Consider the following 15,776-nt stretch of genomic DNA (forward strand, 5'->3'; position numbering starts at 1 on the left):
AGGCTTAACATCCTTACGTAATACCGAGGTTATCAAGGAGAAGACTTTCGCTTAAAGTTACATCCGAACCGCTACTTTGTTTACGCATGAAAAAAGGGTTATGGTTCGACCGAGAACTGAACATGGGACACTTTGATTAAAAGGTGAAAAGGAAATAAAACTAATGCAGATGGTTTGATGTGAGGAAACGTCACTATGAAGTTCACACGATTCGCATTTTTCGTTCTTTTTAATTTTTTTTGTTTGTTTAAACCAGTTGTTTATTTAAAAAAAGAAAAAATAGCTTGTGTAAACCAGCCAACCCTAAAAGTAAATACTTCTTTTAAAAAAATACTCAAATAAGTAGCAAAATTCTATGTAGTATTTTTACTTCAAAATATTCCATACCCTCTTTTTCGAACACAATAAAATTAAAATAAAACATAAGAAAAATACTTAGATTTATATGATACACTTAAAGGCTGCACATCTAAAGCTTTTGGTTTTGTATATTCTTGAAATTCTACAGTTTTATATAAGCCCATCACGGTTTACTCAGTCCTCAAGTTTTCTGTATTTTTAACAAGAGGGATTCAACATATGAAGGATGTGAGGTAAGAACATGGTAACCCACAATTTTACTATTTTAAGAAATTAGAAATTTTCTACTGCACAATCTATTTTGAAAGTCGGAAAGCTGATTTTTCACATAAGACTATACATGAAGGATTAAACGAAGCGGTATGCGTTGCTGTCTATCTGGTGCTGCATAACTCAGCAACTGAAAATTTGTTATCATGTTCTTGGCTCACACCCTTCATATCATTATGGAACTCTCCCCACCCCACCACCACAAAAAAAAAAAAAAAAAGAAAAGAAAAGAAAAGAAAGAATATGGAATATATTTAAGTTAAGATAAATACAACTGCACAACAAATATGACTGAGTGGAGCTTTTGCGCTTCTATCGGGAAGTCCGGGATTCTACTCAACATTCGACCATTCTGACAAAACTTTTCTTCATTCCATCTGTGAATGTAGAAATAGTGCGTGTCCTGTGTGTTGGCCGACTTCATTTCTTATTGTTTTTAAATCGTTATTATTACTAATTACCAGCAGTGACGGTTTTGCGAAGGTTAGGGGGACGGTCTTTCGGACTGAAGCCTGTTCCCCAAAATAACGGAATGTCTAAAACAAACGAAATATCTATTAGTTATGCCTTTACTCATAAACTTTAAGCTTTCGTCAAATAAAAATTACGAATGTTTAGAAAAACTAAACATTAGTAAGAAAAAAACCTCCAAAAATACTTTTCTAAATCCGCCACTGATTCTCAGTATAAAATGATCTTCAAGGTTGTATCCGGAAGATTATCTCTAAATATATAAACGAAACGAAATACAGTATTAGTTATGCCTGTACTCATAAACTTCAAGCTCCTCCCAAATAAAATTAGGAGATTTTAGAAAACGAAACAATCAGAGAAACCCGTCCCAAAGTACGTTTCTAAATCCGCTACTGATTATTTGTATAAATTAGTATTCAATGTTGTATCCGGAAAATTATTGCTAAATCGTTGCACAGCTACAATATAACAGACATGTGGAAGTACGGTTAGACGGATATATTGAAAAACGTACGCTTTGACGGATATATAGAAAAACTTAAGTTTAACTTTTGCGCTAGAAGCTAGAAATAAAACAATAATTTCTTAGAAATGAAACACGGATGATAAACTAAAATGATCTAGAGGAGAAAAAATGTCGATAACTCAAAAGTTAAAATAAAGTTAAATAGCCTCTAAAATTGCCCTCAATTAAAATAAAGTTAAATAGCCTCTAAAATTGCCCTCAAATAGTACATTCTTCATGTTAGCTTTAATTCGTAAAACATGTGCTCCATCCATCTTGATGGTGAATTTTAAAGCGAAATATGGCATTTAGGTCATGGAATTCTTATTTAACTATAGAATATCCTATAAGAAAGCTATTTACATAGAAAAATCATAAAAATGAAAAAAGCCAAAATTTCCAAAATTCTCGTTTTTTCTCAAAAAAGCCGGCTTTTTATGTGTAAAAGCCATCGATTCAAAAAAGCTGGCTTTTTTGCATCTCTAATTATCATACGCCTGCGAAGGTGTTCTCCATACATAAACACGACCGGTTGTTGGAAACAAGGTGAAGGTCGATTCATCGGACCACATTACGTGTTTCCACTGTTCATGAGTCCACGCCTTGTGGTCCTTGCACTACTGGATACGCCTCTTCGCATTTACTGCTGTGACCAGGGGTTTGGCGATAGCAACCCTGCCATGAGTTTTCATTTTGTGAAGTTGTCGTCGCACTCTTTTCGATGAAACCGGGTTCTGTAGGCCGGAATTGAGTTCAGACGTAATTTTCATTGCAGTGGTCTTCTTTTTAGCTGCTACAATCCGTTTTAATGCTCTCCGGTCCCTATCTGACAGGATTGTCTTTCGACCACTGTTGTGCTTTGCAGACGTCGTTTGCCCATGAATTGTGTATGCCCTCGTGACATTGGACACAGTGCCTTTCGATACCCTTACAATGTTCGCCACTGTTGCCACTGAAGCTCCAATCAGACGAGCACAATGATCATGACTCTTTGGAAGTCTGTCAAGTCGCCCATTTTACCGCACCACTTTCACACCACGACACTCATAGGTGAACTGGTTACTGTTGACGGAAGAGGAAGGTCCACATGACACATTGAAAGCAAAAAACGATCGGCAACCGCAACGTAAGTGGAGGGCCAAACTTACGTGTCTTGTATGAAGTGTTTTTAGAGTTTTTGTCTATTCCCTGTATATATATGTGTCTGTTTTGTAATTTCTATATGAAAAAAATAAACAACACCTGTCTCACTCACAAGTCAAACAGAGGAAGGTATTCACTGATCATTCTCTTCTAATACTTCCACTAACCACTCGCGAATATTGCAGCAGTATTCACAACAGAGAGGGCAGAGGCCATGGTAATGAAAGGGTGATAAATGAACCTGTCTTCTCACCGTTAGCCCGACCCCTTCCAGATGATGAAGGTTCAATGCATGGAGACGACCTCACTCAGGTATTTTGATAAAGTTTATTATTATTATTATTATTATTATTATTATTATTATCATTATTATTATTATTATTATTATTATTATTATTATTATTATTATTATTATTATTATTATTATTATTATTATTATTATTATTATTATTGGAAATCAGTCTACACTTCATTATGTAGAACCTTCGTAATAAAAGGAAACCTTACAACAGTGATAGGCAGGTAGCCTACATAGCCTACATATAGACCTATACATATTGTACGTACTATTTAAATTGGCTATATTACTAATTATATGATATAGGGCCTCCGTAATTTAATCGCCTCACTTACGTTTTATCAATTAGATAAATATGATTCGCTCTTCATTAGAAAGACTTACACACTACATTATTATGGAAAAAGGAACATTCCTATATCTCCCCCTCCCCCCGTATTAGCTGCATGAAGTGTTCCTATATTTCATTTTATAACATCCTTGGGAAACATGGCAACCCGAGAGAAAACTCAGAAACATTAACTCATATGGTGTGAGATTGAACCAAGGACACATCGCACCAGACTAATCTTTTCCACTGGATTTTCCCCACTCAAATCGAAATTCAGACTTGTATATATAAGAATACAATTAATTTTGGATCTACACTTAGAAAAAAAATGTAGGTGGCGTACTTAAAAAAGATAGGTTACATGCGCAATTCCTGTTGTTTTTGGACTTAACGTACAGCAGACGTTTAACTGAAAACGCATTTTTATAATACTTTCTGTATAAGTGTTCTATCTATACGTACTTTCCGTATGAAATAATGTAGGCGATCAGGAACTCACATACAAATGGACGTATATAACATATAGCTGACGAAGGTAACATAAGTATATGCATGTAACATACGGAAAAAAGATGTCAGACATCCTGCAACGTCATGATGTAACATCTAAGGGCAGTGTCTATGTAGCATATGGATAACGTATGCTCCGTACTGATTTCTATAGTAAGCAAGAGGATACCGTATTTTGTACAATATACCGCTGTCCGGAGAACGGATTTTTCTCTGTGTACACTAGCTGTTTCGGAATGAATCGTGGTCAGTTCTCATCCCCATGTTTCTCTTGTGAAAGTGTTTCATAATCTCTTTCTTCAATGTTTTCAGAGTTTATGGAATTAAGTTTTGTGTTTCGAGTCCTTATAGATCACCAAGGTTATGAAAGACGCGACCTACCATTCATATGGGCTGCGCACTACTACTAAGTTTGACTCCTGTGTAGTTGGCAGATGCAATAGACCGCTCCCCATCACGCTATCACGCCTTCAAGAGAAGTGGATTACTAGACCATGTCACTGGCTCCGACTTTTCATTAATAGTTCTGAAGACTATTTCAGCTATGTACACGGTGTATTGCTATTAAGGGAGCAAGTCTTTGCTAACATCCCTCATCTAGTAATGATTTCATGTTTTCTCCTGGGAGACTGAAAAAACGAGATATAAAAGTTTTATTGCGAAGATGCTGGTAATCTAAAATACGCCTAATCGAAGAAATGCCCCACGGTAACTTCATATAAATAAAAATGAAAGTGACTATCTTTGTGACTTAATAATTCTTGAACCAGCCGACTGATCTCGATCAAGTTTCCAACATAAATGAAGTTTGGGCCTAGAATGGTTTAAATCCAAATTCAGCCCCGCAACTTGTAGGAGATATACATAAATGATCGAAAATGGCCGATATTAGTGTCGAATCCGTAGTTTTCGGGATTGCTGAGGTGAACAGTGACACTTCCGATGCCGCTTAAATCCAAATTCAGTCCACAGTAGTAATACCTAATTTTACCCAAATAAATTACTTATTATTTTCTAATTTTTCATTGTATTTTCTTTGTTTCCATCGATTTGAGAGCGTTTCAGTAATAGTAAAAAGTGACTGACTAATGGAACATATTACTTTTTTTTTTTTTAATTTTAACCCAGCGAAGCGGATAATTGATGCTAGCAATATCTAATTGTTCATGTGAAATAAAAGGTAGACTTATTTTACACTCCCATTAAGGATAATAAAATTCAGTGCTTTGTAAAGTATTCGATGATACACCATTTTCATATACTATCAGTGGTCAAAGTGGGTATCCGGTGGTATGCCATACCATCTCTGATTTTTCTATGATGAAGGCATACCGTCTCTGGTTTTCAGTGATCAAGACATACCGTCACTGGAGAGTAGATGGTAAATACCTTTAATAAATCCATTTTTATACACAGTAATTGACGGATAGCTTTGCACGTAAAAAGATTTTATCTCTTATGTAGAAATAATTTTTAAGTTGAACAATACGGACGTTTTCATTATCTTTTTCCTGCCTTTTGTTTTTAAAATGAAGTGTCTTCAAAGAAGTTCATTTAGTTTATATTTTAATGTGCCATATTGAATTGTTTCTTTCGTATGTATGTGTGTCTCCTTGTCTTAATTCATATAAATGTCGTGTTTTGAGCATGGGAGGATTTAGGAATGTCTGCTGTGGGGGACGGATCTTCCGGGGTTTGGAATATTCCTCAATCGAGTCGGAGGTCCGGGAGTTTTCTTGCAGGAAATTTTTAATGTAAAAACTCAGTTTTTAAGCATTTTCGTGTATAATTCTCTATAATACAACATAAGGGGATATATTTTATTATTTTTTTCAGAAAATTGTTAGCGGGGCATCAAAGCCCCCTCTCCCCCGTCCCGTAACTACAGAGAAGCTCCCAATGGTTTTCAGTCATTATGAAATAGAAATGCAGTCTTTTAGGCAACATACCCTTACTGTATTTCAACATTTAGATGGATGGTATGTCAAGTCAAAATCATAATAAAACATACCGCCTCTGCTTTTCTTCCACTTCGAACACTGTATACTATGCAACATTTTCTTTGTATTTTTTAATGCCCACTGGTCTATTTAAGAAACTTCATATTCTTGCAACCAAACGGGTCATATTTTAATACTTTGACTTAAGATAAAGAGCTCAATTGTCCACAGAAACTTATTTGATTCAATTGAATCTAACGGTTAATAATACAGAGTTTGCCTAAGAAATGTAAGTAGTCAGGGTTTTTGAACAATATTAAAACACAAGGAATTTGAAAGGAATGGTCCACTATCTTCACATAGTTCACGTAGGTCCGCCTTTGGCAAGATATGCTGCGTATCCGCTGCTACGGAGATATTTCTTCCCATAATTGCACAACTGAAAATGTAACATTCAACATTGCTGTCTCCATTATCAGTTTCAAAACGAAAGCTGACAGAATCATTTTCAAAAGATACGAACTGCAGGCGCTTTTTCTTCTGTCAGCTTTTGAAATATTGTTTCTTTGAAAATTTGTTGGATTGGATTTAAATTTCGTTTAGCTGTGTTCCCACTGATTATAATAAAACAAAGAAGTTAATAAATGCATTTACGCACCAGATGATCATTTCTATATTAGAAAGCTTGTAACAAAGAGCAAAATATTTACTCTCTGTACTAAAAATTTCTTTCGACAACAAAACTCGTGATATGTAACAAAACAAACTAAAAGTGCTTCAGCGCAACGAAGTTCTCTAAAGCTATGTTTTCTACAATTTAGCACATTGATTATTAGCAGTACTAATTGGGCCACGGTGGTTCGGTGGTAGAACGTTTGTCTCTGGTGTGTGGGGTCTCTGGTTCGATCCCAGCTTGTACCAAGTGAATTGTCAAACCCCTGTGAGTGTGTTTCCTCTAGATTTTCCTATCTTCTCCCACTTTCATATTACACCATTTTCTTCATTATCATCATCACCGTCTCCCATAATTATAATCATGAGACGTTAAACTAAAAAAAAAACAAACTAAAAATTGGTATTAATCAAGGCCAATACGATAAAATGTCGTCTTTCTTCAACAGAGTTGAATATGCGGATTTATTACGTAATAGAATTATAGTGAAATGAAAAACTAAACAAATTTTCTTAGTAGCAGCAAAAGTGTCAAAAAGGTATAAGCGGCCACGAGGAAACTTTCGATGAGTCTGGCGTTGTCATTGTTATCAAGAGTTAATTTGTCATTATCGTCATGAGGCACCTTATTTTTTGAACAATGCCTTCCTCCGATACTGGCCCTTTAAGGAAAAGGTTGGAAGTTGTTATTTCAAACTAAAACGTGAGACATAACCAACCGATGGCGTGTAGCCTAGATGAATGAAATGAAGACAAGAGCACGTCTAATTCAGGTGTACCCTCGGAAAATATGCGAAACGTACTTCGCCTCCACCCCCGCCACCCTCCCTTTCCTTAGGAAAAATATGTGAATGACCTTAGCTGTGTTGCCAATTTGTTATTGAGTCGTTTGATCTTGAGTGAAGATCGTAGGCTACTTAGAATAACTAAGAAAACAGAACACAGCGAAGTTCGTGAAATAATTCATTGTGGCAACGGTTCCGCATCCAACAATTGAAAGATCTCGGCCGCAGTAACTTGTTCCCCCTCTTTCGAGGAAAGTATGGGAAAACACTCATCGACAGCAGCGACAGAAGAGGCACAGTTCAAATAGAAAGGCTCTAGGACGCGACATTGTTGGGTAATAAAGGCATGGGCTAAACAGGCGCTCTACAGCGCGACCACATGAACAGCTGACAGATACATCTCGTTAATTTATACAAAGATGTGACAACATTATAGGTCTCTCATTTGCTATCAGTTCAAAGGAAACTCGGAGTGCTGCCTTCTAATACCATCAGTGGCGTATTTAGGATTTTGTTTCCGGGGGGATATGCACTACACGTGAATAAGCACTTATATTTTTCCTTTTACGTGCTGACAGATTTTAATGAATTTGTGCATATAACAAATTTATTTCGGGGAAGGGATTGAACCCGATAGCCCTCCTCCTAAATACGCCACTGAACACCATATACCTTATCCTTTAACATAACTCCAAGAAGTTTGCAGACTGTTTCATAAGTAACAGTAACTGATCAGAATTGAAAGAACTATTAATGTAGGTATGGTATATATTTATTTACATAGGTACAGAAGCCTGGAGAAGACAATTAGTTATTGTTCTTCCTCATTTAGATGTAATAGGCTCCCAAGCCCACAAGTCCAGGATTGTAGGATTGGATCCTGGAGCTTGCGCTGCTGGCGAAAGGCCCATGGAGAACAGCGCTGCCCTGAGTGGAAAGAGCTGATGGAAGCAGCAACTGAGCAGAGGCAGCGGCCAGAACGAGCAGAAGAACGAACTGGAAAAAGAAAAGTAATTTTATGTTAGTGAAACAATCTTTAAAACAGGGTTTTAAATAAGTAAGTAAATAAAGTAATCTGATATTTACACAGCGTTCATGTATGCAAGAGCTTTCCTAAAAGATTTTGGAATATTTTTCTTCAAAATACATTTTGCATACATATAGGCGCGGATCCAAGAGGGGCTATAGCCCCCTTGACACTAAGGTATACACGTGATAAAACGGGCTTTAATCCTGCTTTACACTAGATATAGCTGCAAACTATGGTTTAGCACCTCCCTTGATCATATCCTGGATCCGCCACTACATATATATATATATATACAGTGGCGGATCCAAGGGGAGGGCTATAGGGTCTATAGCCCCCCCTTGACGCTCAGGTATACACTGGATAAAATGGATTTCAATCCTGCTTTACACTGGATAAAACGGCAAAATATGTTTTACCCCTCCCTTGATCATATCCTGGATCCGCCACTACATATATATACCATACATTCAAATTCTCATCGTTCTTGGAAATGCATCAAAGACACACATTACTGCATTTTCTTAGGAAATACAACCGTAGAGCAATAAAACGATACAACTACTTCATGCTGTAAAGGCACTTCCTTGTTATTCAATGGTTGACGTCACTGAGTGTGTGAGATCATGATTTGTTATCTGGTGGAAGCACTAAGAACCCTCATTAAGCGAAGATTTATATATTTTCCTAAGTGAAAATTCAAAAACGAGTTAAGATAGTTTCCTATATTCTTTTTAAGCTTTCATGTCAGTAGAAAGCAAACATGAGTCCTTATTCCAGAACACTTTCTCCGGGGAGAGGGGAAGGAGCAAAATCAAAATGTGAGGAGGCTGCATTAGTATACTATTTGCTTAAAAACGTATCCTGCACAAGAAATGAAATTTTTCAGGTTTACGTCCCACGGTTATGCCGGTTAGGCTAAAGGAGACGGTGATGATAAGTGAAATGAAGAAAGTGGGAGAACCCCGAGAAAACCCACGAGCACGGTGTTTGTCCACCAGAAAGTCCACACAGCGCGAGCTGGGATCGAACCAGGGACCCCAAGCACCGGAGGTAAACGCTCTACCACTGAGCCACCGCGCCCACATATCCTACACAAGAGTTACATGTAGTGGCGTACTTACGATTTTGTTTTTGGATGGCTTTGCTAACTTTATTCCTGGAAACGTGAAAATTCTGCAAGATATTCCAATATTTTAAAATAGTTTATTGAATTTCGAGGGGCTTAAGCCAGGAAGCCCGCCCCCTTAAATACGCCATTGTTGGCATGTAATCGTAATTTAATTTACCTAAGCTCGAACAGGGAAGGGGTAATGGTTCCTAGAAGTATACCTAGAAAAAGCACTGGTAACATTGATATTAGTTGTGGTAAGACACTTCTTGTAGTGATATGAAGCTACACACCGCGCACTGAACTTTAAAAACATCAACATAGGATTTAACGAACTAAAAAACCTGTGGTGCATAAAGAACCTAGATAGATTGGGATTGAATGAACAACCTATTATATCGTTCTATCACCAAGCCATCGTGCCTGCTAATAGGTATCTGGGACTGAACATGGAGCATTCTAAATATGAACATTGTTAACTCGCTCTGACATTTGAGTTAAAACCAGTGGCGACTTTAGCGGGTAGGCACGGGCCTGCCCCAAAATTTTGAAAATATATTAATTCTAAAAGATACAATAAAGAATAACTATATTTCATGTGTATCCATAAGCGAGGGAAGGGCCTACCCAAAATTCAAATCCTAAGGGCGCCCCTGGTTGAAACACTTTTGACATCTACATTAACTGTTAGTTATGTATATTCAAGGGTGAAATCAGAATTCCAGAACTAAGGAGACGGTCATTAATTGACACAGTCTGATCAGGCGACGCCATAATACAAGCCCAGGGGGAGGGATCACAAGTAAACTTTCGTGGGCCACCAACTAAAACATCAGTGTTTGATGCAGAACAAACAACAACCAAATAAAATTAAGATCACTATCCAAGTTTTTTACTAATAACCACGGCTATTCTTCCCTATTTTGAACAAACACTGCAGCATATTAAGAGAATGGCGTCCCTTCGAGTCCCCTCTCATTTTCAACCCCTGCACTGAACTTTAACTTTGGACCCAAACTACATGCACCTCATTGGTTGGTTAGTTGATTTCAAGTTTAACATGCCCTTCAACACCGAGGGTAAATGAGATATGGACTTACATCTCAACATGGGATTCGAACCTCATGAGCTTTCACCTAGAATCGAAGCCAGATACAATCACCGTGCATGTATGTATGTATGGTCACCATGTATGATGTATGATCACTACATATATCTACACAAGAGAGCTCATGCACTTCATCCGAGAACAAACCCAAGAACATATATTCACAAAGCACGACCGAGTGGATACTAATACATGGTATTCTATTTAAGAAAATAAAGTTCTTAAATAAACCAGCTTAAAAATATCTTTCTAAACTAACCAAATCCCATTTATTTATTTCAGAACTTCGAAGTACTGCAAGCGAAGACAATTTACATTAACTTCATTAAAAATCAACCACTAATAAAAGTTTTTAAAAAATTAAAAAAAAAAAAAAACTATCCCAGAACTTATAACTAAAGATCGCGTAGCGGAACAGGAAAGCGCTAAAAGAACTTTGACCAACTAGCCATTAGGTTCGAAGACGGGTCTTCTCAATTATGAAACAAGAACGTTAACCACTAAATTTCACTTGCCAGGTAAATTAAATTATAGGTAATTTACGCTAACCACGATTAATTAAGATATCAATAAACTAATCATCTTCGCAACACCTGTTAATCAAGTTGATTGTTTTGAAAGATAACATGAAATCTTTGTTCTACATCCCACGGTTATGCCGTATAGGCTAAAGGAGACGATGATAATGAGAAATGAATGAAATTGTGGAATGAAGAAAGTGGGAGGAAACGGGAGAATCCTGAGAAAACCCCACGCACACGGTGTTTGTTCACCACAAAGCCCAATTGGCACGAACGTGGATCGAACCAGAGACCCCGCTCGCCAGAGGTGAACGCTCTACCACAGAGCCAACGCAGCCCCTGATTGTTTTGAAATTTAACATTCCTTTATCATGTAGATACAGATCTATAACTTAAAATGGTCTCCGAACAACGCGCATTCACAATAGAAAAAGTTGTAATATGTTGGATATTTTGATACTGTGAATATGTATGGTATATTGAACTTATTAAAACTGCCTACTAATTCAACATAAAGTTAACAAGCATTAACAGTAACAAGCATTTTTCACTTAAAAAAAAAAAAAAAAAAATACGCGAAATTAATTTATCATTAAACAGACCTGGCATTTGCATTTGAAGTAACAACTGAGAACACAAATGACTGTAAAAATTAACACCATTTACTATTTCCATTAAATCTTATTTTCTGGGAGATGTTGAAGTCTGTCTTTAGACCGGATAACTGAATTAAATTCCGAAAGAAAGAAAATAACACCCTGTCTATACTTACCAACTTGAACATCTTGGTAGGTGTGAAGGATAGGCTTCTCAGATCAAACTGATATCTGGTCAACTGTTCTCGTACCTTTATATACAGTTTGAGAACGGAAATTCAAAACCCCTTATGTCCAGCTGAGCAATCATTTTGAAGATGTAAGCACAGGGGAAAAAAATACCATACAAGGTCGTATGAAAAGTAAGAGCGTGAGAGTCATTGACCACGCCCGATAAATAGACAAACAAACTGTATATATTATAACAAAGAGGGATTTTTGCGTCAACCAGCTTCAGTTTCCGATAATTACCAGAATGCCTGTTTCTTGTGGTGCGTAAAAGAGTGTTGGATTAGGACAGCTTAATCGCTCTTGTTCTTCCGCATGTGGAGAAGACCTTCAATCTTCCGTGAGTGGACGTGAATTCTTCCTGTTAAAAAAAAATGTTGTAGTTCCCTTCAAAGGAATTTGTTTTTGTCTCATTATGAAGAGCCCTTGATCTTCATGCACGAAAGGTTTTCTCTGGAGGTGATTAGTGTACTTCAAAGAAAGAAAAGTGGTTTATTCTCTTCGAATGGTTACGCCCATTTTTCATACTCAATTATTGAAAACCATAATCGATATATAAATGGATTTTGGACTAAATGAGATCGTTGAAGAAAGCAAGAAGAGTAGATATTTGTAATTGTCTTCTGCGTCTTTTTCCAACCAGTGTCAATCCTAGAAGACGGGACAGGAGCGCGCGCACCCCCTCGTGACTACAACTGCCACGCTCCCGTCTGATCCCCACACATGTAATATTATAATATAGATTAAGTAATACAAAAAACATCCTTCTCGGTATACGAACAAAATAATTTACCCCTAAATGTTTTCTATCCTTCCGTTTGCTCCCTTCTCCAAGAAATTAAAGGTGGAATCGCCAATGCCGTGCCGTGGGGCGACGATTCCGGGCGCCAAACTAAGGGGGCAAAAAATTCGGAAGGAAAGAAGAAAAGAAAAAAGAGAGAGGAAAATTACTTGGAATATTACTAGTATGTACTTAAATCCTCTTCTTGTTTTAGGAAGTGGTCCTATGATGTTACTAATGTTATGAAAATGCATGTTCACATATAGTATATAAAATGGAAGGAAAAAAGTAATGGAAATTGCTCAAAATCGAGGAAAAGCAAGGTTTTGCGCCAACCATGGTAGCACTTCGATGCTGGTCTGTCGACATCGCTCATATGTACGGGGGCGCGTCGTCGTATATTCTTGCCCCGTGCGCTGATTTTCTATGGCACGGCACTGGGCATCGCCATTGTTTTGCAACACCAAAGTTACGAAGCATTATTATCATTAGAAGAAGCTTCTATGCACTACGATCCCCAGGCGACGTTTTCGCCTTGTCAAGTATAGCCTGTCTTCCTCTCTCTAGTTTTCCTTCCGCCACGTATACTACATAATTTCTTCTCAAGCAACCTTCTAAACAGTTTTTTTTCCCTTCTCATTAATTGTTCAATCTTATTATTATCTTCCTTTCTACTCCTAACACTTTCTCGTTGATTTCCCATTCTGCCTAGCTAATTTCTCCAGTTTTCTCTACATCTGCATTTAGATTGTCTAGCTGTTTCTCGTTGAGTTTCCGTAATATTCCACACAAAGTATTTCCGTAATGTTTCTGCTCCACACAAAGTATTTTATGCCTATTAATTTAACTTTATGTAGCGTAAATTTAGAAACATATGACCTACTAATAAACTTGGATTCAAATTACTACTATAAATTAAATGAAATCTTATAGTTTTACGTTCCACAGTTATTCCGTGCAAGCTAAAGGAGACGGCAACGAGGAGAAAGAATGAAACAATGAAATGAAGAAAGTGAGAGGGAAGGGAGAACCCCGAGAAAATACACGCACGTGGTGTTTGGCCACCACAAAGCCCACTTGGCAAGAGCAAGTTTTTAGATTAACTCTCAAAAAGATTTGAATCTGTAATTACGCTTTCCTTTAACCCTTTCGTAGGCAATGGGAAGTACACTTCCCCTCAAAGAAGCCTAAGTATGCTCTTATTTGCTTCACTGAAAAAAGTTACCCGTACTACAGCCGAGTTTTTTTTTTCATAGGGAAATAGGATTTTTTTTTTTTTTTTTTGTCTTGAGCGTATGTTGCGTAAAATGGAAAGGGTATCGTTCTATCACATCTAGAAAAAAAAAGTGGCTCAAGAAAGGGTTAGAACTAAAAATCTTCAGACTGGAGGAGAGTTGGAATAGAATAAGGTAAGATCATGGATATAGAAAGAGCATTAAGTTAAACACGAGGATTAGTTGTAGTTATTAACAAGTGCTTTACATTTAAAATGTGTAACAAAGTGTATATTAAAGCCTGCGACAAACATCTTGGCATTTCAGCTAAACGAATAAAACTCAAGCTCTAGCGCGACGTTTTCAAGTGGTAAATGGGTGTGGCTATGGCTAAACAGACAAACTACGGGGGATCAGATGACAAGGGATAGACGTGGATGTGTACAAAATAAACGTGGCAATAACGCTGGTCTCTCATTTGCTGGCAACATTTAAAGAGATTTTGAAGCGCCGCCTTCAAATGCCAAGATGTTTGACACGCCGTTTAGTACAGTATTTCTTAAAAAAAAAAAAAAAAAAAAAAAAAGCGTGTTTATTAAGTCATAAAAAGAAAACATTCTGTTCCTTTTTTTTAAATCACTGCATAGATTATAGTTTGAGATACAATATCGATATTTGTTGTGAAATTACGGATTCTGTGCTCAGTACTACATAGTGCCACTACTTTAAAGAAACTAGTAGGCTTACACCAGGGGCGTACCTACGCAAGAGGTACAGCAGGTACGGAATTCATAAATCAGTATTCATTTGTATACTTTCTTAATAAAACTGTATTAGATTAGCAGAGAAATTACTGATGTAGCCTAAAGATTTGACCTTACCCTCTACCTCCATCTTTTCCTTTCCTACAAAAACAAGCTAGTTATTTTATTTATTTATTTATTTTGAGAGTATAGGTGATAGTACTTAAAAATTATATATGTGGTCTTTTCGGGTGCAGAATAATGCCAGTTTAATATTACATAAACCTAGTGTCCAATGGCGTATTTAAGGGGGGCTTCCGGGCTTAAGTCCCCTCGAAATTTTACTTACTATATTAGAGTAAATGAAATATCTTGCAGAAGTTTCACATTTCGAGGAATAAAGTTAGCAAACCCCCCTCCGAAACAAAATCGTAAATATGCCACTGGTAGTGTCTAACAGTATTGGACCCCTTCCAACAAAAAATTCTGTATGAGTTCGATTCCTGGCGGGAGCTCATGTGGTTTGGATCCCTCGTTAAGCTGTAGGTCTACATGTTATATAGCCTTGTTGCTGAAAGGGACGTTAAACTTAAAACCAAGTCATTGAAAAGAAATTGTGAATGTAAGGTTAACTCAAGTTAACTCGTCCCAAAATTATATCGAACCCCTTGTTTTAGTTTTCTCACTACGGGCCTACAGCAGATCTTTTATTACGTTCGTCAGAATACAATTGCTTCTTCGACAATGCCCTAACAACCTTTATTTACTCTTCTAAGTATAATATTGTTCTCTCCTTTCCTCCTATTCTCAACACTTTTTCATGGGATTTCCATTTGACCCATCTAATTTTCTTCTTTCTTCTCCAAAATTAACGCTCCATAGTTTTGGAGCTATGGACCTTTAAAGTTCATATTTTCATATTTTCGGCAGCCTATAACTCCGAAAGGAAGCATTTGTGCACCCAGATTAATGTATACTTTTGGTCTTATTTTGGTGTCAGGAATCACCTCCCAAACGTTGTCGGTGTTGTTTTGAAACACCCTGTATAAATAAATTATGATTGACTTGTTGTTCACCCAAATCTTTATCTTTTAACTAATCTGTACTAAGTGTGTACGATCATTACTTAGATCTGAAGCTATCATATGTAAAATTAATA

The 15,776-nt window shown here is 37.0% G+C and overlaps 1 long non-coding RNA gene across 1 annotated transcript; it reads right to left on the reverse strand.

Moving 5' to 3' along the window:
• Window positions 1–8,042: 8,042 nt before the first annotated feature.
• LOC145667791 (uncharacterized) lies at window positions 8,043–11,952 on the reverse strand. The gene is made up of 2 exons (XR_014127915.1): window positions 11,828–11,952; window positions 8,043–8,284 (listed from the first exon to the last, which is right to left on the reverse strand). It is a non-coding gene; the product is annotated as an uncharacterized LOC145667791 (long non-coding RNA).
• Between the last annotated feature and the right edge of the window lie 3,824 nt (window positions 11,953–15,776).

Source organism: Thermobia domestica, chromosome 1 (assembly GCF_964235325.1).
Source record: "Thermobia domestica chromosome 1, izTheDome1.hap1.1, whole genome shotgun sequence".
In the NCBI taxonomy this organism is placed as follows: domain Eukaryota; kingdom Metazoa; phylum Arthropoda; class Insecta; order Zygentoma; family Lepismatidae; genus Thermobia; species Thermobia domestica.